Here is a 22878-nt window from a genome sequence, read left to right as displayed (position 1 = left end):
ATTACCAGACGTCCGGGAAAACCAGGACATGTCCTCTTTTTAGAGGCCTGTCCAGGCTCCCGGACAGACGTTCCAAAACCCAGCGTTTGTCCAGGTTTTGCAAAGCCCCTACAAGCTCCGGCCACGTCTGAAGGGCCTCTGAGCATGTGCGGATGACGTCACACACATCCGCGCATGCTTCAGGCCCTCCAGACGTGGCCGGAGCTCGTCACAAAGAGAGGCGGCTTTCTGGGGGTGGGGTTGGGGCTGGAGGGTGGAATGGGCAGGGCTAGAGATGGAACCAGGCGGGGCTAGAGGCAGGCTGGGGCGGGGCTGGAGACGGAATGGGTGGGGTTATGTGTCCGGGGTTTTCTTTTTTTTTTTTTATATGGTAACCTAGGAATGTGGGCCCCAAAATGAATATGGGTGGTTCTGGCTCTGCCCCTGAACTTCCCCAGGGCCAATATTCAACAGTAAGATTTTGTTTAGTGCTGTTGAATATTGACAGACGACCAGCTGACCACACTTTAACTTGGCCGGAGGAGCCCTTTCTGCCAAGTTAAATTATTCTCGGTCTGGAGGGACCCCTTAGTGAATCAAGCCCTAAATTTGAAATATCCCATTGAAAAGTTGCCTCGGATCTACTAGATTTCCTCAGTATTTATAGATACAAGTATGTTCTTTTAAAGCGTAAAAGAATGCTTTACTTTTAGCGTACCTTGTTAAGTCCTTGCATTGATGGGATGTCATGGAGCAATTCAATGGGTTTTGTCCATGAAGTTTCCTAAAAAGTCTTTATGGTGAACAAAATGCCTTATGCCTCTCCGGATAACCCAAAGGGATCATCAAAGCAAGACATTTCCAGAACAATTGTAATCAGTAGTTCAGTAATATCTCGACAGCAATTAGTTCTTCTTTCCAGTTACTCTACATGTCGCTTGGAGCCAAACTGCAATATTGTGTGTGTAGAGCAGCGTATCGCAAACTGTGTGCCGTGAGACCCCCCCAGCGAGGAGGGGGTGCACTGGCTGACTGCTTTCAGGACGTGCCTCTCAATATAGAGGCAGCAGCCTTAGGGCTATCATTTCATGGAATTTGGGGGGGGGGAGGGGGAGCATCAGTTCAATAATGGGACCTTGGCACCGAAATTCCATTATTATAGAATGGCAGCCCAAGGTGTACCGTAGGTGCACCAAAAACGTAGCAAGCCTTAAATTGTGCTACCGTAGACATGATGTGACTGTTGGTGCATTAGTGTGGCAAGGGAACATATAGCTTGCAAGTTACTATAAGATATGTATATCAGTTGGAGCCCTGCCCACTGACACACCCCCCTAGCGCTTACATACCAAACCAGTTGCGCGCATTTTTATAGAATGGTGCGTAGCATACTTATTCGCCTACCTGGCGGGAGGCGGGGAGGGGGAGGGGGTCAGCACATAACTGTAGTTATGAAATTCTGTATGTTGCTTCTCATAAACTAAAATCCAAAATACACAAGAAAGGATGTGTCCAAAAAATCTCAAACTCACAAAAACACCCCTCAGAAACCAGGGCTACGTCTCAGAATTTATAGCAAAAAAAGGAGAAAAAGACCTCAGTGTCTAACAGGGGCTCTGAAAAGCTTCCCAAATAGACAAGCCAGTCTCAGACAGAGTTTGAAACTGGCAGACACATCCTTGGTCAAAAAACTCCTTCAAACTCTATTGGCATATTCAGAGTCACACAACTCGTTTTATAAACTTTAAAAAATTTTTTAAATAATTTTTCATGAGTAGTGTCAAAAAAGTAACTTATCTGAACAGATAGCTGCTTAAACTTAGTCCTGGGGTTAGAAAGCAGGAACAAAAAATGCTCCGTGGGAAGTCAATTGAAAGCTAATTCAAGCGTGTCCATTGCAACACTTCCACATCCATCCAACAGGGTTCCCTGTTTCGCTACAATGCTTCGTCAGGGATTTGAGCGTCCATTCACCCGCTTCCACTCCTGTCATAAACTCCCATGCATTCCCAAGAGTCGCCACATTTGCAACATTCACCAATGACCATCTGTTTGATGCATAGTAGAAAAGTTACGGCATTGCCCTGCATGAATCGAATGGATTCTAGTGTGCTGAAGATATTTGTGTGGGGGGAGGCAATATTTAAAATATTACATTGCATTACATTAGTGATTTTTACCTTGCGGTTCAAGGCGGATTACACAAAAGATTATGTGGACATTTCCAGGAGAGTTACCGAGTAGAGCAGGTTACTTTGGGGGAGATCTGGACATTGTTTCAGGGTCATTACAAGACAGGTAATTTAGTTAGAAGGTTGTGGGATCTGGGCGAGATTGAAATGATTCCTGCGGTGTTAGTCTGTCTTGATGGATTTCTTGAATAGCGGGGTTTTGATTTCTCTTCTGAAAGCTTTATAGTCTGGTGTCGTGATCAGTAGATTGGAGAGTTGATGGTCTAGTTTTGCTGCCTGCGCTCGGGCGTTGGGGATGCTGGCACCTCTCCGCCTCGCCCTACAACACCACAGCACTCTCACGCCATCCCTCCCCCCAACCCATATTATCTTCGCTAGTACAAACAACTTCGGCCTACTGTATGCGCCAGCCTGGTTCCCCTCTGAATCACTTCTGGGTCACGGGGCCAGGAAGTGATGTCAGAGGGAATCCAACACTGGCGCGAGAAGCATGTTTGCAGTAGCCACTCGCACTGGTGAAGATTAAGAGGTACAGGGGAAGGGAGAGCGCAAATGTGGAATGGGGGGTGTTGAAGGAGTGGGGGTGCGGGGGGGCACCACTTCCTCAGGTGCCACCTACCCTTACTACGCCACTGCCCATTATTAAAAGATGTGAAATCATTTGAATACCAACCCACCAGAAGTGAAACTTCTGGGAAGACACATTTACTTTACGTACTAGAGAATGACACAGGGACAAATTTTTCCCCGTCCCCGCAGGAACTAAATTTTTCCATCCCATCTCCGTGAGTTTTGTCGCTGTCCCTATTTCTGTCCCACTCCTACAAGCTCTGCCTTAACTGCACAAGCCTTGAACACTTAGGATTTTAAAGTGTTTGAGGCTTGTGCAGATGAGGACGGAGCTTAGGCATTGGTGGAATGAGGCATTATGACATCACAGTATGAGCTCTAAAATGTTGCTACTTAGGATTTTTAAGTGTTTGAGGCTTGTGCAGATGAGGACGGAGCTTGCAGGAATGGGGCAGAGACAGGAAAAGAACTCGCGGGGCGGGAAAATGAGTTCCTGCGGGGATGGGGAAAAATTTGTCCCCTTGTCAATCTCTAGTACGTACTAAGGCCTCCTCTCCTGACTTGATTGCATAGTTTTCCTTGAGCATTTTGGGCGATACCAAGTATGGCAAATCAAAAGTCTGTCATTCCTTATGTCACCCTGACTGGCAACATGTTCTGATTTTGAAATGGAAATAAAACTAAATTAAGTCACAACCCCCCCACTTCCTCCCCCCTCCAAAAAAAAAAAAAGTTTAATAGATTCTGTGAATATTTTTTGCCTCCTTGGAAAGCCTCACACTTAACATTTCCTAGAGCACCTGAATGTGCCAAGAGAGACAGCATTGATATCAGCTGGCATGTAGTTAGCAATGAAAGAGAACTAGTTAAAACTCTTATCCATGTGGCCTCTGTGGCAGGTTGAGACTCAGTACCGCAGGTAGAGTTGGCCCCCTTGTAGTTTTCATCAAATGTGGTGCCTCTCAGCAGAAAAAGAATTTCACCCGGGTTGCAATTTTTTTTAGAATGCCCATATCTGTCTAACACTGTTTTGATTCATTGAAGGGGTGATGAATGAGTTAACCTTCCAACCACAAGACTCGCACTCATGCCTAAAAGTAATACATCCTAAAGCATTTTGCTTCTATTCTGCTGTAATTCTCTCTTAATCATCGTAGACTCAATGACTATACACTGTTGCTAGAGGCTTGATCTGTATGTGTTGGCACGCTGCCCATGTTTCATAAAGGTTACTACACTCTGGCTATTTGCTGTGAAGAAAAATGCCATCTACTTTAAAATAACACATCCAAACACTTAGCCAGCCAGTCCTATATTTCTAAGTAAAATGTGTGCTCTCTCTTCAGATGTCTGTGTGTTCCAGCTCAAGGGCTTCCTATGGAACTGAGCAGTTAACCAAAATGCAAATTTATTTATTATATTAATACCTTAGAAACACTCAGAAATACTGACCAGAGCGTGGTAAAGCCAATTCCTTAACATACTACTGAAATGGGACACTCACCATTGTGTCAATGTTATTGACTTGTGTTTCAAGCCATACCTTGTATGACATCTTTGAAAGCAGTGTCGTTCCTTCCTACTTCATTGCTGGTACGAGGCTCTCTTAATCGTGGAGTATCAGATTTTTTTTTATAAATCTTTATTCATTTTGAATTCTTTCAACAAGTGTACAATATTATTACAAATAACCAGGCAAATCGATCATTTGGTTTAATGGGACAGAGTCAGCATTGGTTCAGCCAAGGGAGGTTTGAATAAACGTGGATAAAAGTGAGCCAGTTGGTGCAGAGTATCAAGATTTCGAGAAAATGTACGGCAAAGTTCCTCATGAAAGACTCCTGAGAAAATTTGAATTGCGTGGTAGGAGGCAATGTTCTGTTGTAGGAATAGGTTATTGGACATCAAACAGAGGATAGGGTTAAATGGCCGTTTTTTTCAATGGAGCAGGGTAAATCGGTATCTGTACTGGGACCAGTGCTATTTAATATACTTATAAATAATCTGGAAATTGGAATGACAAGTGAGGTGATTAAATTTACAGATGACACAAAACTATTCAAAGTTGTCAAAATATATGAGGACGGTGAAAAATTGCAGGAAGTCCTTAGGAAATTGGAAGACTGGGCATCGAAATGGCAGGTGAAATTTAATGTGGAGAAATGCAAAGTGGCACACATTGGGAAGAATAATTCAAATCATAATAAACGTATGCTAGGTCCACCTTAGGAATCAGCACCCAAGAAAAAGACCTGGGAGTCATTGTAGATATTATGCTGAAATCTTCTGCCCTGTGTGCAACTGAAGCAAAAAAAAAAAAAAAAAGCAAACAGGATGCTAGGGATTATTAGGAAAGGGATGGTAAATAGACCAAGATTATTATAATGTCTCTGTATCGTTCCATGATGTGTCATCACCTTGAGTACTGTGCACAGTTCTGCTTGTCATATCTCAAATAAAGATATGATAGAATTGTGTAGAAAAGGTTCAAAGAAGAGCAACCAAAATGATGAAGGGAATTGATTTTCTCTCGTATGAGGAAAGACAAAAGAGGCTTCTTCAGCTTGGAAAAGAGATGGCTGAGGGGGTCTACAAAATCCTGAGTGGTTTAGGGAGAACGAGAGGACACTCTCTAAAGTTAAAAGGGGATAGATTCCGTACAAACGTAAGGAAGTTCTTCTTCACCCAGAGGGTGGTAGACAACTGGAACGCACTTCTGGAGTCTGTTATGGGGGAAAACACCCTTCAGGAATTCAACACTAAGTTAGACAAGTTCCTGCTGAGCCAGAATGTACGCAGGTAAGGCTAGTATCAGCTAAATCGACCTAAATAAATCCAGGAAAAATTCCATCTAATAATGAAGGGAATAGACTTGGTAGACAGGTTGTTCACCCTCTCCAAGGTAGGGAGAACGAGAGGGCACTCTCTAAAGTTGAAAGGGGATCAATTCCGTACAAACATAAGGAAGTTCTTTTTCACCTAGAGAGTGGTAGAAAACTGAAACGCTCTTCCGGAGTCTGTTATAGGGGAAAACACCCTCCAGGGGCAGATAAAGACAGATTGTTCACCCTCTCAAGGTTGGGAGAACGAGAGGGCACTCTCTAAAGTTAAAAGGGGATCGATTCCGTACAAACGTAAGGAAGTTCTTCTTCACCTAGAGAGTGGTAGAAAACTGTAAGCTCTTCCGGAGGGTGTCATAGGGGAAAACACCCTCCAGGGATTCAAGACAAAGTTAGACAAGGTCCTGTTGAACCAGAACGTACGCAGGTAAGGCGCTGGTCTTTGACCTAAGGGCTGCCGCCTGAGCGGACTGCTGCGCACGACGGACCTATGGCCTGATCTGGCAGCGGCAATTCTTATATTCTTATGATTTTTCACCCTTTCAAAAAGTACAAGGGGCACTCAATGAAATTACATTGAAATACTTTTAAAACAAATAGGAGGAAATATTTGTGTACTCAAAGAACAGTTAGCCAGAGGGTGTGGTTACATTGGTTAGCATAGCTGGGTTTACAAAAGGTTTGGACCTGGAGGCAAATACAGTCTACTGTTGATACTGACATGGGGGAAGTCATTGCTTGCCCTGGATAGGTAGCATGGAATGTTGTTACTATTTGGGTTTCTGACAGATATTATGACCTGGATTGGCCACAGGAAGTTGGGTTAGATGAGCCATTGGTCTTTCCCAGTATGGCTATTAAGTTATTACGGTTAAAGTCCTGATGGTTAACCTTTGACCTAGCAACGGAGTTTTAGATGTGTTTACCCCATCTTGAACTTTCTCTACTTTTTATGTGACAAATGCGGTACATAAGTGCAAAACTTGTAACATTACCAAAAAAGCAGTAATAACTTTTTATCTTAAAGGTCAGCATGCTTCGATCTACAGTTTCATTATTCCTTTAGAACTCTTAATATCTTTTCATCTCACACAAAGGAAATCCCGTAACGGGAAGTTCCCTTAACCCTTTCAGGACCAAGGGACCTATTTGTCCCATAACTTTAAAATCCTATCAATTTTGATTGGGATAGTCTACAGTTCTAAATTTGATATGTACGGATTCCATAGGATACTGCCTTTATGTAAACAAACTGGTTCCGACATTCATTCATTAGCGTCGTTGCCAGATTGACGAGAAGATTCACTTGCCACACTGTCCATAAGCCAGAAGTGTGATTTTTTTAAATAAAAATAATGATATTTCACAAAAAAAAATCAATTTTTTGGCATCTGCAAGCCCTTTTTACCATAAAAATGTCATCAAAACCACAAAAATTGGCCTACGATCCTTATGGTCCTGAAAGGGTTAAGATGCAGCATTAAAATATCCCGGTCTAATCACATCTTTTTGATGGATAGATTTTTTTTTCTGGCTTTTTAACATCATCTGTGCAGCACCTGATATTTCTATTAACTGGCGCTGATAATAGGATTGTGTTTGACCCGGCAAATCATTTAGGAGCTCCATCACTGAAACACTTTAGGTATTTAATGCAGATTTTAACCACCCTAACAATTAGCATGTCCACCTCACTAACAGTTACTGCCGCATGAAAACGATTATCATGCTAATTGTCATGTTAAACTTTCAACGTTGAAATTGCCACCGGGGAAACATATGATTAGTGGAGAATGGCAGAGGCTTCGCCGTGCAATTAAAATGGGGGGGGGGGGTCATTATTGTACACCGACTGTTAACGCGGCAGTGCAGACCATCTCAAGAGGTGGAGTTAACTGCAATCCATATTGTGCCATTAATGTGCGGTGATGAGCTTTGTCCCGTGTTAGTGGCATGGCCGCCCTCTCAAAAGTGCAGGGAAATCCCCCCAAATAGATACCGCAAAAGGTTTTGCACTCGGGAGGTCATTTTATAACATGGAGTCTAGGTTGAACAAACGGGACGGCGCCTGTTTTGGTCATATTTTAGAAAGACGCATAGACTTTATAAAATACCAGCGCAAATTCAGCATTCCTGTTCTGGATATTACATCCTCGTGGAGCAGATGCAAATATTTGCAATTTACACGCGCAAACTGCGACTCCACCCCTATGCACACCTATTGTAAAAGATTGCACTGGATACTATTAGACATGGACCTAGGGCTCCTTTTCCGAAGCCGCGTTAGCGTAATAGTGCGCGTTAATTTCCCGGGCCGCGCTGGCCGCTACCGCCTCCTCTTGAGCAGGCGGTAGTTTTTCAGCTAGCGCGGGGAGTTAGCGCGCGCTAAAGCCCTCTTGACGCAACGTACGCATTTATAATGGCGCTGATAACATAGTGCCGGGCGAAAAGAACGTGTGATGGCCTGATCGCATGCCCGTTTTCGGTAGGCATTGCCGGAGATGGGTTCTGGGTGAGCGCGGTGGAGTTTTCGAGGACGCGCGTTTTTTTTTTTTACATTTGCTTGAGTAGGTGCGTATGTTTACATCCGCATTCGAGTTGCAATTTCTGCCATCGGAACCTGGCATATATTTCCCACCAGTCAGTATTCCGTGAGAGGTCATTTCTGCGTATAAAGCATGAGAACGCTGCCTATGGAATAAAGTAGACAGCTCCATACAGAATCACTTCCTTCCTGTGCTTTGGGTGCAAAGCTTTGGCACGCATTAGAAAGCAAGGACGTTAATGTTTAGATAGTATTATTACTGCTGCTTATGCATAGATGATTTGTACTGCTCAGCCTAAACATTAAATAAGAACCTTAATTAGCATCTTATGACTAGCGATCTCACTGCTATCAAGCTGCAGCTCATATGATTGAAGACCAAGAACAGAGCTGGCCATTAAAACTAATTTGACTTGCTATTGAAATGAATCGTTATTGGAATGGACTAAGAATATAAAGTGATGAAATATATCACTCCCTTGGAAAACAGTTTTAATTTGTGGCACAGAGTTTTAATATCCTAGATTGGTCCTAGTGGAGTCTTTGTGGACTATGGATCCTTTTCAAGGACCCCCAAAACTGTGGGCGCCTGGGGGAAGGAAAGGGGGGCAAGGAGAGGTCTTTGCCTCCCCTTTGCCGGACTTAAAGACTAAGGCCCCTATTTACTAAACCCACATTTATTGTAACGTTCAATGCATGCTAACAGTTAATCTCATGCGACTGTTAGCTTTCATTAATTGCCATGTCAAACACAAAATATGTAAAATTCTTATTAGGGGACGTGGAATGGGCTGAGACTGCCCCTTGCGGTTACTTTGCATTTGACTGCTAACGCAGCAGTCGATCACATGATGCAATTAGACCTCCAGAGGTATGCCTAACTGCTTTCCACATTATTGTTCTGCCATTAATGTATGCTAGCAATTATTTCTCTTGTGTTAACTGCATGGTTGCCTTTTCGCAGAGTTCTTGCAGCTAATGTGCCTTAACGTTGGCTGTTGGTGCACATTAGGTTCAAAATCTTAGCCACATCTTAATAAGTGATCCTGTTTATGCTTTCCAGCTCTTTCTATGATTTTCTTTTCATAGGTGCCTGCACCTTTATTTTGCTCCCTCCTGAAAATGTTCTGCAGGAATCCTACATCAAAAGCTTACGTACCACTGTATATATCGTTTTGGTCATTTTAAAGGAATCATGACTTACAAAGATTACAGGGTTTAAATGTTAATGGATTACAGATAAGTCGATTGTGTTTAGAAATGTCAATGAACCACCAAAAGCTTTGAAATGATATTTCAGGTAATCCCAAAAGCACGAACCATGCTGTTTTGTCGAAGTGAAAATAGTTGTCTGTCAAGTTTCGTTGTTGGGGTTGTTGCATTTCACATGACATCATAACAGCACCGTTGACGAACCCTCATGTGGTGTGAAAAGCAACAGTGCACGCTTTTTGTATTGCCAGAAAAGTTGTTATATGCGCCACTTGTAAGCCATGTCTAACAATTCACTGGAACCTAGCAATATTGTCTGCCTTTGCCACTGATGTGTCGGCAGACAACCTAACTGAAATATCTCTGTCACCCCAGTCCAAAAGGCAGCATAAGTAGCAAAAGCAGTATTGTATTAGCATTATCATGCTTCAAAATGTCATTCATTTCAAAGTGTTATATATTTGGCTTAAGCAATAAGGCATGGGAGGGAAAGATTTGACACTTGAAGAAACTCTTGGAACCACCTTTAACATACAAGGTAGGGATCTCGGGCAATGTTGATTATATGATTTGGGGGAAAATATAGCAAAACTGAAATACTGAAATTCTTTCCAATCTTCGGTATCACTTAATTTACCCTGCCCCCTCCCCTTTTACAAAACCGCAAAAGCGTTTTTTTAGCGCAGGCCAGCATGCAGAATGCTCTGCGCTGCTCCCGACACTCACAGAGCTCCTGTGAGCGTCGGGAGCCGCGCAGAGCATTCAGCGCACCGGCCTGCGCTAAAAACCGCTTCCGCGGTTTTGTAAAAGGGGGTTTTAGTTTTGTATTCTGCTGATATCTGAGCAGATCGCATAGGGGGCCTTTTACTATGGCGCGCTAGCTGATTTAGTGTGCGCTAAATGCTAACGCGTCCATTCTATTCTATGGGCGCTTTAGCGTTTAGCGCACGCTAATACGTTAAATCGACTAGCGCACTTTAGTAAAAGAGGGGGGATAATTAACAAGCATAATCATAAAAAAGACAAAAACAATACATCATAAAATCATACATCATAAAATCATATAAAATCCTATAACAAATAACATCTGTATGTCCACCCCCTCATTTTCCCTGTAGTGTAGTTTATTTGAATTTCATTTCTTGATTGGTGTTGTTGATTATACCCAAAATCCCTTTTAGATAAAAAAAAAAAAGAGGGTTCCAAGAGAAGAAGGATTTTTATTGGCTAGTGTCTTCATTTTCACCATCATCAGAGCATCCTCCTGCTTTTGGTATGTTGCGTTTCATATGGCCAGTGACTGTATTTTTTTCAGCCACCTGAGATGTGGCAATAATTGTAGCAAACTAGTGTCCTGCAGTGCCTTATTGCTTAAATATCAAAGGGATTTCTTAAATGAATATTATTATAAAAGGTAGAGATGATGGGGAGCAAAAGTGGGAGTTAAACTGTCTTAATACTATTTTGATTGTACTGCTAAGGTTCAAGAGTGGAACGGATTAACACAGAATTATATACCATTCTGGATGGTCATTTATGGTTTGATATTAGAATTCCCACTGGTTTGATATGGTTTGATATTAGAATTCCCACGTGGTTTCCCCATGGCCAGCCATTAGATGCTTCTCCACGACAGTTCAACGGTTTGCTTTCTATAATCAGACCAATAACCAGTGAGTTCAATAGTGTACACAAGACAAAAGAAATATCTGAAAGTTTTTAGTTTTTTTTTTTTTTTTTGCAATGGGGTTTGATTAGGTTGGTTTTAATTATCCATATCTTGTGTGCGTGTGTGTTTGTGTGAGGAATATAAATAGCTTTTTTTGTACTGAATAACATCAGTCCTTGCACACTCTATGCAAAATTTTGTAAGCATTGCAATAATGCTAATGAATTATACAAGGACCTATTTTAACTTTATTACACTTTCTGTATAAAAAAGATTTGTATTTAAATGATTTCAACTGCAATCTTGTAAAATATTAATAAAATAATGATTGTTAAGAAGGGAATACATGCTCTTCTGTTCCCCCAAGAAGATCGAGTGAATCACTGATAATTATGGGTAACTGTATGGGATCTTTCTAATAACTGCCAAGCCACTCATTTTGGTGATATTTTATAAAGAAACATAGGTGCCTATCAGGCTCATAATCAAAAGACATAGACGTCCAAAAAGCATCCTAAATCGGCACTTGGACATCGTAATTGCCAGGACATCCAAGAGCTGATAATCGAAACTGTCTTTCTGGACGTCTAGCGAGGTGTCCCAGCCTCTGTGCATCCAGAGCACAAGACGGGCTTGGCGGAGGTGTGCTATGGGTGGACTCTGGGCTGTCTCAAGGGCAGATTAGACATGGACATCTTGCAGTGATAAACATTTTGCAAGACATCCTGGACGGAACTTAGACATTTGGAACTAGACCTGTTTTAGAAACGTCTAAGTGCCAGATGACCACTGCATGCATCAAGGTAAGACACCCCCAGTGCTCACTTAACCCCTTCCACCACACAAAAATGAGAACAAAAAGGTACATACCTGTCTCCAAAACAGCAGCAGCTGGTATGGGGAAGCCTAGCAGAGCTGCGCAATGTGCAGCGGCCTCAAAGAAAGCGAACAGAATGTTGGGCATTATCAAAAAAGGTATCACTACCAGAACGAAGGAAGTTGTATCGAGCAATGGTGCGCCCACATCTGGAATACTGCGTCCATTACTGGTCACCGTACCTTAAGAAAGACATGGCGATACTTGAGAGGGTCCAGAGGAGAGCAACTAGGATGATAAAAGGAATGGAGAACCTTTCATATGCCGAAAGGTTAGACAAACTGGGGCTCTTTACCCTGGAAAAGCGGAGACTGAGAGGAGACATGATACAGACTTATAAAATCATGAAAGGCATAGAGAAGGTGGAGAGGGGCAGATTCTTCAGACTAGCGGGGACAACAAAAACAAGAGGTCATTCAGAAAAACTGAGTGGGGACAGATTCAAAACGAATGCAAGGAAGTTCTTCTTCACTCAGAGGGTGGTGGACACCTGGAACGCGCTTCCAAATGAGGTAATAGGACAGAGTACAAAACTGGGGTTCAAAAAGGGACTAGATGACTTCCTGGAAGCGGAGGGGATTGCAGGGTACAGATAGAGGGTTACTCTACAGGACATTAAGCGAAAAGCGTATGAGAGTTTTAGGGTATGAGCACTATCAGGTCATGAACCTGAGGGGCCACCGCGTGAGCGGACTGCCGGGCACGATGGACCTCTGGTCTGACTCGACAGGGGCAATACTTATATGTACTTATGTGTCTTAAGTAGTCTGGTGGGCGGGCTATTGAACCATAGAGAGGAGGATCTAGACCCATAAGCTACACTACATTTATGGTAGAACATGCGAGTTTACCCAAACCCTACTATACTGCCATATAGGTGCCACCTGCAACCATAAGCGCTATTGGGGTGGTACACAGGAGGGTATAGTACGTTTTGGAGGGATCACCATAAATTATAAAAGGGTTATATATCTGGTACCCTTTATGGGGTGTTCACAGCAGTGCCGTCTAAGGCAGTGGTTCCCAACCCTGTCCTGGAGGACCACTAGGCCAATCGGGTTTTCAGGTTAGCCCTAATGAATATGCATGGAGCAGATTTGCATACCTGTCACTTCCATTATATGCAAATCTCTCTCATGCATATTCATTAGGGCTAGCCTGAAAACCCTAATGGCCTGGTGGTCCTCCAGGATAGGGTTGGGAACCACTGCTCTAAGGTGTCCCATTGCTCTGTCAGGATGTCTGTGTGACCAGTCCATTACTATGCTGGTCCCATCCACGTCCAAATGGTCAGGATTAGGAGGCTTTCAACATGGATGTTTTTCCGATCAAAAATGGGATATAAAGTTAGATGACCGGTGGCCAAAACATCTAAGTAGATGATTTTAAAATATAAATATATTGGACAACTAAGAGTTTACCATTTGAAAATGGCCATTTTTGTTCCTTCATCTTTGGACATTCAGCTGGAAACGTCTAAGTTGGACATAAACATTAAAAAAAAAAAAAATGTCCAACCACATGGCTTTATAAAATACCAACACAGATCCAGCATTCATGGTGTGGACACTGCTGAAGTGAAGAAAGAGGTCAAGGATCCCCTGAGGTAGTTTCTTTGAGGACATGTTGAAGATCTGTTGGACGTGTTGGTAATTTCTGCTGTACAGATAGTGATTTCTATGGGGCTTATTTTCTAAAGAGAAAAATGTCCAATTTGTGCTTTGTCTGTTAAAACATCTAAATTGCCTTTTTCAAAACACATTTTTAGACATGTTTATCAATATTATAATGAAATAATTTAACTCCTCAAAATACATTTCCACCCCCCCCCTTTCCCCCCAGATGTGTAAGGAATCTATTGAAAAAAGAAATAAACATGATCCTAATTATAATGCAAAAAAATTAGTCAATGACTCCATACATCGTTAAAGGACTTACTCGTCCCCAAACGTTCCGGCATCACCCTTTCATATTTATACGTGGTACACACATTTACCCCAAGATATAATTACCCGAAGTGGTTCAAAACATACTATACTAAACTAGTCATTAATACCACTTCCAGACAGGATGTATCCAATATATATTAATATTCATTCAGGAAAAAGGCTTCAGAATAGGAGCATACGTACAGTCCTATCACAGACTGAAACTTCAACGTAGCAGCTCCTTGCTCCTTGGCCAATGATTAGAGCAAGGAGCTGCTACGTTGAAGTTTCAGTCTGTGATAGGACTGTACGTATGCTCCTATTCTGAGGCCTTTTTCCTGAATGAATATTAATATATATTGTACATACATTTATCCACCAGAAAGTGAAATTAATCCTATCATAGTTTTTCCTATTATGAGTAATCAATTGAACCCCTATTCCTGTCAAGATCAGGAAAAGGCGACTTTTATACTTATCTAAAGTAGGTACAGGGGTGTCCAACCTTTTGGCTTCCCTGGGCCGCATTGGCTGAAAAAAATGTTTCTGGGGCCACACAAATGCGCAAACGCTGCAGCAAGACAGAGGAGGGAGCGGCAAGATACACCAAGGGGCAGAAGAGTAAAACACTGCATTGCCCTCGACCAGGGCCACACAAAATCCTTCACGGGGCCGCAGGTTGGACACCCCTGGTTTAACATGAAGTAGCGTACCACATATTATCGCCTCATATGACAAGGGGATAGATGATTCAAGAATGAGATTAATTTGTCCCCAATGAGATTAATTTGTCCAAGTATCAATGGACAAAAATATAGCAGATGATCCAAAGTCCCTATATTAATATGACAACGCCAGCATCTATTAGATTTGGAACTATCTATTTTTTGTAAACGAATTGGGGGTCCCAAAAATCCTATGCAAATTCCATATTTGGCGTAAAAAAAAAAAATTAGTGCTTCTCAGAATGGCGCTTAGTGCAATTCTATAAAAGGCTCCCGCTATGTATCGAATCGGACTTAGCGGCCGTACGCAGCAAATCATGTAGGCGCGCCCATTTAGGCCAAGGGAAAAACCAGGCCTAAACGCTCGTGCCTAAGTGGTGTGCGGAAAGGGTGTGTTCTATAAGAGTGCGCCGAACTTTCAGGAATGCTCACGGTCTGCCCTTGTTCCTCCATGGGCCACGCCCCCTGTTGAGACCCGCGCAAAAGCGGTGATGTGCACCACTTTATAGAATGCGCCTACCGAGAAGTGCGTGCAACTTCTAATGGGTGCCAATTAGCATCAATCATTAGGTGTCAATTGATAATTAGCACCAATTGGCCCGTTAAACCGGCTGTGCCCGCCACTTGGCTAGTGTGCACTGATTTGCACACACAACTTGTGGTGTCGTATACATAATTGGGGGGGTATGTACATTTTGCAGGTGTTTGCAGAATGACGCTTAGATTCCCTGCTAGCATTTTCACAGGTGTGCGTGCACAAATGCATATAAGTGATAGTGTTAAAACATTTATGCACACAAGGGGCTCGTAAATGGGGGTGGTTAGATCGCAGGCTTGCCCTTTAATGCCAACCATATGTTGAAGATCTTTATTCAAGACCTGGAGATGCTCAAAAACAGGCATTCAATTTGAAAGCAAACTGTACAATATAATTTGAATGTTGACACTTGTTGCTGTTCCCCTGTGTGGGTGGGGGGGGGGGGGTGTTTCTGTGTTGTTTTCTTGCAGCTCCCCTACAGAGCTACCAGTTTTAGTGACAGATAAAAACGCCAAATGGCCCATCCAGTCCACTGCAGGGTGGTTCCAGGCAGCTGTAGGACCCAGATGGTAACTCATAGAACAATGGGTAACAAGCCCAGCCAGCAGTCAGAGCCTGACACAATGCTTTACCCCCTGTCGATGCCACAGCTTTCCTTGTGCCAAGTCCTGCTGCGATTACCACAGAGTTGCCACATGGAATTTATTGGCATCTATCTGCTTTCCAGCTGTCTGCTTTGGGTGCATCATTTTCCTCATAGCGAGTCTGGATGACAACAAATTCATTCAAGCACAAAACAGGAAGCCCCAATATTCCACAGAAAAAAGAGCAAACCAAAAGAAAACAAACTGTGGGAAAACAGAATGTTCTTGGCTTTACTTTATTTCTTAAAGACATCTTCGAACATGGGCTGGGGTCCAACCCCCCTCCTCCCCCCCCCCCCCCCACACACGTACACACACACTCAACCCCAACACTTTTGCAACTAGTGAGGACGAACTATGAGCTAGATTCACTAACCTGAGTTCTGTGTCCGATTGCAGGCAAGCCGACAAATTCACTAAAGGCCCTCATGCAAATGGAGGGTGATCGTTGGCACCCCTCCCCCCCCCCCCCCCCCCCCCCCACCGACTGCACGGATTGCTGGAGAGCGATCCTTGAGCATGCACAGACCCATTTTCCTTGACTGTAGATGGTTTGCGCATGTGCTGGTTCTTTCGAAAAATAAAAGAACAAGAGGGCACTCGGAAAAGCTATGCTAGGAAGTTATTTTTTTACCCAACGTGTGGTGGACACCTGGAATGCGCATCCAGAGGACATAATAGGGCAGAGAATGGTACTGGGGTTTAAGAAAGGATTGGACAATTTCCTACTGGAAAAGGGGATAGAGGGGTATAGATAGAGGATTACTGCACAGGTCCTGGATCTGTTGGGCCGCCGCGTGAGCGGACTGCTGGGCGCGATGGACCTCAGGTCTGACCCAGCAGAGGCATTGCTTATGTTCATATGTTATGTTCTTTTTCTTTTTTTTACTTACTGTACTGTTTACTGTGTTTGTTTTTTTTACTTCGCGAGCCCGTGGTTTTAACCTGTTTTAAACCCGCGGGTTAAAACCACAGGCTCGCACTGCGGGGCTGAGCAGGGCAAGAGTGGGGGCTGAGCAGGGCTGGAGAGTCAGAGCAGAGAGCAGGGCGGCCAGAGCAGGAGAATCGGGGCAGAGAGCAGGGATTTAGCACAAGCGACTGGTCCTCGCCAGTCGCTAGTTTTTTGATTGCCCAGCCAGTCGGTGTGCCAGAAGACAGTTTAGTGAATCGCATCCTTCCTGCTTTGCAAGCCGATTCCCCTCATTTGCATGCACGGATCGGATCGGTACACAGGTTAGTGAATCGGGTTGGAGGGAAATCGGGTTGCAAAGGGCTTGCAAAACCGATGGTACACGATCGGTTTGCTTAGTGAATCTAGCCCTGTAATCACAAATTAAGTGAGATTTTGCTCCTGTGTACAGTCACAAGTGTTATAATTAAAAGTGTGAAAATACATAAGAAAATACCTCTTAATAACATTTCAAGGGCTAGTGCAATGATTGAGAAATAAGCTACTGCACTGATGGGTAAAACCACTGATGGTCTCATCTGTTTATCTCTGAGCACTTTATAAGCACTATGGTATAAACTAGAAATTTACATAGTGGTGTCTATCATTATCAGTTTCTCTTATACCAAGATTCATTTGGCAGCAGACAGAAATCCAATTTCCCCGAATTATTTGGGTATCTTGTAAAGCTCATACACGTTTCCGAACCTGCAACCGGGCAACTCTGTACGTTTCATCATGGCAGATGAGGGAGACGTGTCGGTGAGAGTACGCCAGAGGTGTGTGATTGAATTTTGTGTTAAACTTGGAAAGAGCGGTAATGAAACTCTTTGAAATGCTACGGCGGTGAAACAATTAGCCGTGCCGCATGCTCTCACAGCCACGTCTTCCTCATCCGCCACGACGAAACGTACGGAGTTCTTCCTCTCGCTTGGAAGACTACGGCGGTCCAGCTTCGGGTTCAGAAGCGTCGGTGTGCGAGTTTCACGAGAGCCAGCGTGGCGTCGCCACACCTGCTTCTCGGAAAGAAAAAAAGCAGGGGGCGGTCCCATAACTTGTCAAACTTACCTCGTATAAGTTGCGAATGACTTTTATAGACTGGCGCTAAACGCTGCACTGGTCGTCACAAATTTCTATACCAGGGAGCCCTGGTAGCAGATCTGACCAAAGCCTGAAAAGGATGCAGAGCTGGCAGCATTTGCAAAATGATGACCGTTCCTCTACTTCGGACAAATGGGCATGAACATATTAAAATTGAAGAGGGTTTTTTTTTTTCCTAACATAGTAACATAGTAGATGACGGCAGATAAAGACCCGAATGGTCCATCCAGTCTGCCCAATCTGATTCAATTTAAATAATTATTTTTTTATTTTTATTTTTTTCTTCTTAGCTATTTCTGGGCGAGAATCCAAAGCTTTACCCGGTACTGTGCTTGGGTTCCAACTGCCGAAATCTCTGTTAAGACTTACTCCAGCCCATCTACACCCTCCCAGCCATTGAAGCCCTCCCCTGCCCATCCTCCTCCAAACGGCCATGCACAGACACAGACCGTACAAGTCTGCCCAGTAACTGGCCTAGTTCAATCTTTAATATTATTTTCTGATTCTAAATCTTCTGTGTTCATCCTACACTTCTTTGAACTCAGTCACAGTTTTACTCTTCACCACCTCTCTCGGGAGCACATTCCAGGCATCCACCACCCTCTCCGTAAAGTAGAATTTCCTAACATTGCCCCTGAATCTACCACCCCTCAACCTCAAATGATGTCCTCTGGTTTTACCATTTTCCTTTCTCTGGAAAAGATTTTGTTCTACGTTAATACCCTTTAAGTATTTGAACGTCTGAATCGTATCTCCCCTGTCTCTCCTTTCCTCTAGGGTATACATATTCAGGGCTTCCAGTCTCTCCTCATACGTCTTCTGGCGCAAGCCTCCTATCATTTTCGTCGCCCTCCTCTGGACCGCCTCAAGTCTTCTTACGTCTTTCGCCAGATACGGTCTCCAAAACTGAGGCATTTTCACCAGCACATAGAGATGTGAAAACCCACCAACGATCTTCTAGTTTCCGTCCAAATTAGAGCTGTACAGTGGCTACTTTTCCTTGTTGCCAGCCCATTTGCAAGTCTAATGAGTGGCCCCTTATGTAGAAATCAGTGTTCCTTCCCTAATTGTACTGTTGTCATTTCTAGCCTAATGTACAGTGAATTCAAAATCACTTTAGTTATTTCAACTAAATTGAAGTTAAACAAAGTCCCCAATTATGCAAATGAAAATGGCTTATTGGACTGAGTAGGAATAAATGATTATGACTATAATTACTGCTTTCCCAAGACTATTTAATAATAATAAAAAAAAAAAATCTTCACTGAAACCATTGTCCCATTAATATGTGCAGAACCGAGGAAGAAAAGTCGGAATTACTGACTTCAAAGTCAAGTAGCACATCTGTTACCTTTATTTAGAAATGAATGCTTAAGGACTGTTTTAACTTTCCAGGTCAATTTGCAGCAAAAAGGAAGAATAAAAGCAAGCGGGGGAATGATTACACAATTACTGTCCTTTCACTATGATATTTATAATATGGACGGAGAAAAGAAAGCTGGAGAAAGGTTTCACGGCGGCAAATCGGGGCAGATTCAGGGGCTGCAGAATCGGCGAGAGTCCTGCCGTGCCTTGGCACAGAGTTAAAGCAAGTCAACGGCGCCGTAGGCGGGTGTCTCTCTTTTTTTTTTTCCTTAGGCTTCCACAGCAGTGTCACGGTTCTTGCGGCTGTCTCGGTGACGCCGCATCCGAGTTTGCTTGGGCGATGTTGCAGCTGTATTGCGTCGTGCTGAAGAAAGTCAGAGCAAGATGGCTGAAACATTGGTCAAGCAAACTCGGACGCGGCACCCTTCGGACACCTAAGCTAACGCACGGCTATTCATCGCAGTGTGCCAGAAAGGCTCAAGGCGATTTACATTCAAAGAGGCCATAAATTTTTACGAAACCTTTAAGTAATTGATGTTAGTCCTAATGTGAGCAGGTAGATTATTCCAAATTGTAATGGCAGCCCTCAGTGTAAGATTCCAAGCTGTAAAGAGCAACTGCAAGCATGGCAGGATTAATTCGTCGAGGGCCCCTAGGCACACAAGTACACTGAGCCCCCTGCCCCACCCCACCATGCGCCCAGGCGGAAACAGGAAGCTGTGTCGGAGGGAAGCTTTGGGCAAGCAGCACCGCTTGCACAATTACAGTTCCCGTTGCCTTTCTTACCCACGTTGCTTGCTTGTCTTATTTTCCGTCGATGGGGGGGGGGGGGGAGCTGCGTTGCTGATTGAGGGGGGGGCCCGCATTGCTGATCGATGCTGGAGGTGCCCATCGCTGTTTGGAAAAAACAATGTTGATGCCCTCCTTCATCGGGCCCCCCTGACCATTTCGGGCCCTAGGCACGTGCCTACTTGACCTATTGGTTAATCCTGCCCTGACTGCAAGAGACGCTCTGGTGCTTAATACAAGCAGAGCCGGCAATTCCAGCCGCACACCATCATCGGGGGCGCTCAAGTGTGCAAATTAATGGGATTATAATTAGTGAAAAAGTGTTCACATAGAGTGCCAAAACCAGTAAAAAAAATCTCACTTGGCATGTAAGGCCCCTAGTATAACCCCACCCGCAGACCCAAGGCAGTAAAAACAGCCCCTTTCTTTGCCTTGCCTGCCCGCGCTCAGACCTCTGGCTGTTTTTCCCTTGGTCCGGTCCCCGATGAAGGGGCTTTAGCCCGGAAACCTTGCTGGCTTGGACTTAGTGGACCCAGGAATGATTGCCTTCCTCAATCTGGGAACGTTGAGGAAAAACACTGGCTACCAGTAAACCATAGAATTACCTATAAAATAGCACTACTTACTCATAAAATACTCACAAATAAAGCCCCGGCATTCTTAGGAAGATATTTAATACCATACACCCCCTTAAGATCTTTAAGATCAGAAGACAAAGCCCTACTAACAGTCCCTTCTTTAAAAGTTATATATTCTAGGAGAGACATTATTTTTTCTGTTTCAGCTCCCCAAATCTGGAACTTACTCCCACTTAATCTAAGAGAAGAAAAACTATTAAACCAATTTAAAAGTCTCCTAAAGAGTTGGCTATTTAAAGACGCTTTTTAATAGATCAGGCTTATTATACTTTAGGTTAGGATGAGGAGGTCATAGAAATATGTGGGTATTTGTTTCCCAACCCATGTGTCCTAAATCTATACCCAATTTTATTTCTGGTTTTATTTTTTTATTATTGTAATTAAGCTACCTCCCCTCCTAATGTTCTATTGTTAATTAGCAGTGTATGTCATGTATGTGGATTTTATTATTTTATTTAATTTTTAACTGATGTAAATCGTATTGAAATTGGATTATGCGAACAAATCAAAGAATCTATTAAACTTGAAACTTTGTAACTCTCCTCAGCGACTGTTGATGGTAAAAGCAATTCAGCTAAGTACCTGGAGGGTTTTTTTTGCCCCTTGTTGATTCTATTGCTATGTTTACTATGCCTCGGGTCTGCGGGTGGGGTTATTCTAGGGGCCTTACACGCCAAGCGAGACTTTTTTTTTTTTTTTTTACTGATTTTGGCACTTTATGTGAACACTTTTTCACTAATTATAATCGCATTAATTTGCCACCCCGATGATGGTGTGCGGCTGGCGTTGCCGGCTCTGCTTGTATTAAGCACCAGAGCTACCCTTGCAGCTGCTCTTTGGAGCTTGGAACCCAACCCTGAGGGTACACGCTCACGAGTCTAATTTATTTAACCTTATTAAATGGTTTGATAATTGTTTCTAGGCCAGATTTCTCACTTGACACGGAACGTCTCAAGGTACGTCCATACCGTTTGATGGTGACAAGATGACACACATTTGATGCAATCTGCCTGTAGACATGTTCTATGATAGCGCAGAGGCGGAGACATGAATTGTGCACATGCTTTCTTAACTAGGCCCTTATACCTGTGCTTCTTCTGCTTATATTTACACTTGCTTCCATGCAATGAACGGAAATACATGCAAGTATTTAAGCCTCAACTGCAGGTTTTGCCTTGAAACAGGTACCTTATCGGCCTTCCGATCTAGACACCGGTTATAAAATTTATTTCTTAAGAGAGGGCGATGGCGATAGCTCAGATGGAGAAACCCTATCAAGATTTTAGTGAATGCAAGCACAGATTGCTCTCGATACACTATCATGATCCCGTAGAAAGAAGAAAGACATAGGAAGGGGCCTAGTCCAATTTTTAAGGTTTGTTTTTTTAAAAAATTTTATTGCTTTACAGCTGGAAGTGTAATGCAACATGAAAACTAGCCACAGAACAAAGGAATTTTTCTTAACAGTTATGGTTAATACTGTATGTTCCTTTTCACACTCTGGGTCAAACGGGTTTGATGTTTCTTTCGCAGCGACAGATTCATTAGTGCAAAACAAGGACATCTCGCTATGCATACGCATCATGTTCCATAGGCAAGATGTAACATAATGTTAACAGAGTGAGAATGAGTGGGGAAAGCATGCCTCGGAGGTGCATGTCGACAGAGCACGGCAACTGTCTCTTTGCTCTGATTAATGTGACATCATCCCAGATCTCTCAGTTCTCTTACAAATGAAGACCTATATTCCGTCAAACGAGTGTCTACATTCTGCTGTAATCGCTTTTTTTTTTTTTTTCCCCCTCCAGTGCGGCAGTCGGTATCTGTTTCCATTAGCACCGAAGGCATCGATGACCCAGGAGAATCAATGCAGGACATGAACTTCACCTGTGTGTTCAGTCTGCTGCAAGAGATTGTTTTTCATGGCTCTATAAAGCGAATAAAGCGTTACACCTATAGTGTTTTCACAAGAGCGAAAAAGTTGGTGTTTGGGGGTTTGTTTGTTTTTTTGCAAACTCGCAAGTTGTGCCCTTATTGTAGATTTTTGAGTGTGTTTATTTTGCTAAATGTGTAATTTTCCAAACTCAGAGTGTGCTATTTAAAATATATACCTACCAACAAACAAGTCTACAAATGAATTAGAAACTCTTTTACCCCTCCCCCCCCCCTTTTACAAAGATGTGTTAGGCTTTTCTATCATCGGCCGTTGCAGTATTAGCACACGGCCCTTTAGGCAAGAGTGTGTGGCCTTTGTCATCTGAAGGTATGGGGATGTCAGGGGGTTCAGGAATGTGGGGGAAAGTGTTCAGGTGTCCGA

General features: G+C 43.3%; 1 protein-coding gene across 1 annotated transcript in view; it reads left to right on the top strand.

Moving 5' to 3' along the window:
• The window catches only part of SGCD (sarcoglycan delta), a 697305-nt gene extending 674851 nt beyond the window's left edge, over positions 1 to 22454 (top strand). Inside the window, exon 11 of the mRNA XM_033926951.1 lies at positions 22370 to 22454. The gene's annotated coding sequence lies outside the window, so the exon portion shown is untranslated. The remainder of the gene's footprint in view (positions 1 to 22369) is intronic.
• The last annotated feature ends 424 nt before the right edge of the window (positions 22455 to 22878 follow it).

The sequence above is a fragment of the Geotrypetes seraphini genome, chromosome 18 (assembly GCF_902459505.1).
Source record: "Geotrypetes seraphini chromosome 18, aGeoSer1.1, whole genome shotgun sequence".
In the NCBI taxonomy this organism is placed as follows: Eukaryota; Metazoa; Chordata; class Amphibia; order Gymnophiona; family Dermophiidae; genus Geotrypetes; species Geotrypetes seraphini.
This window is presented reverse-complemented; position numbering and strand designations above follow the sequence as displayed.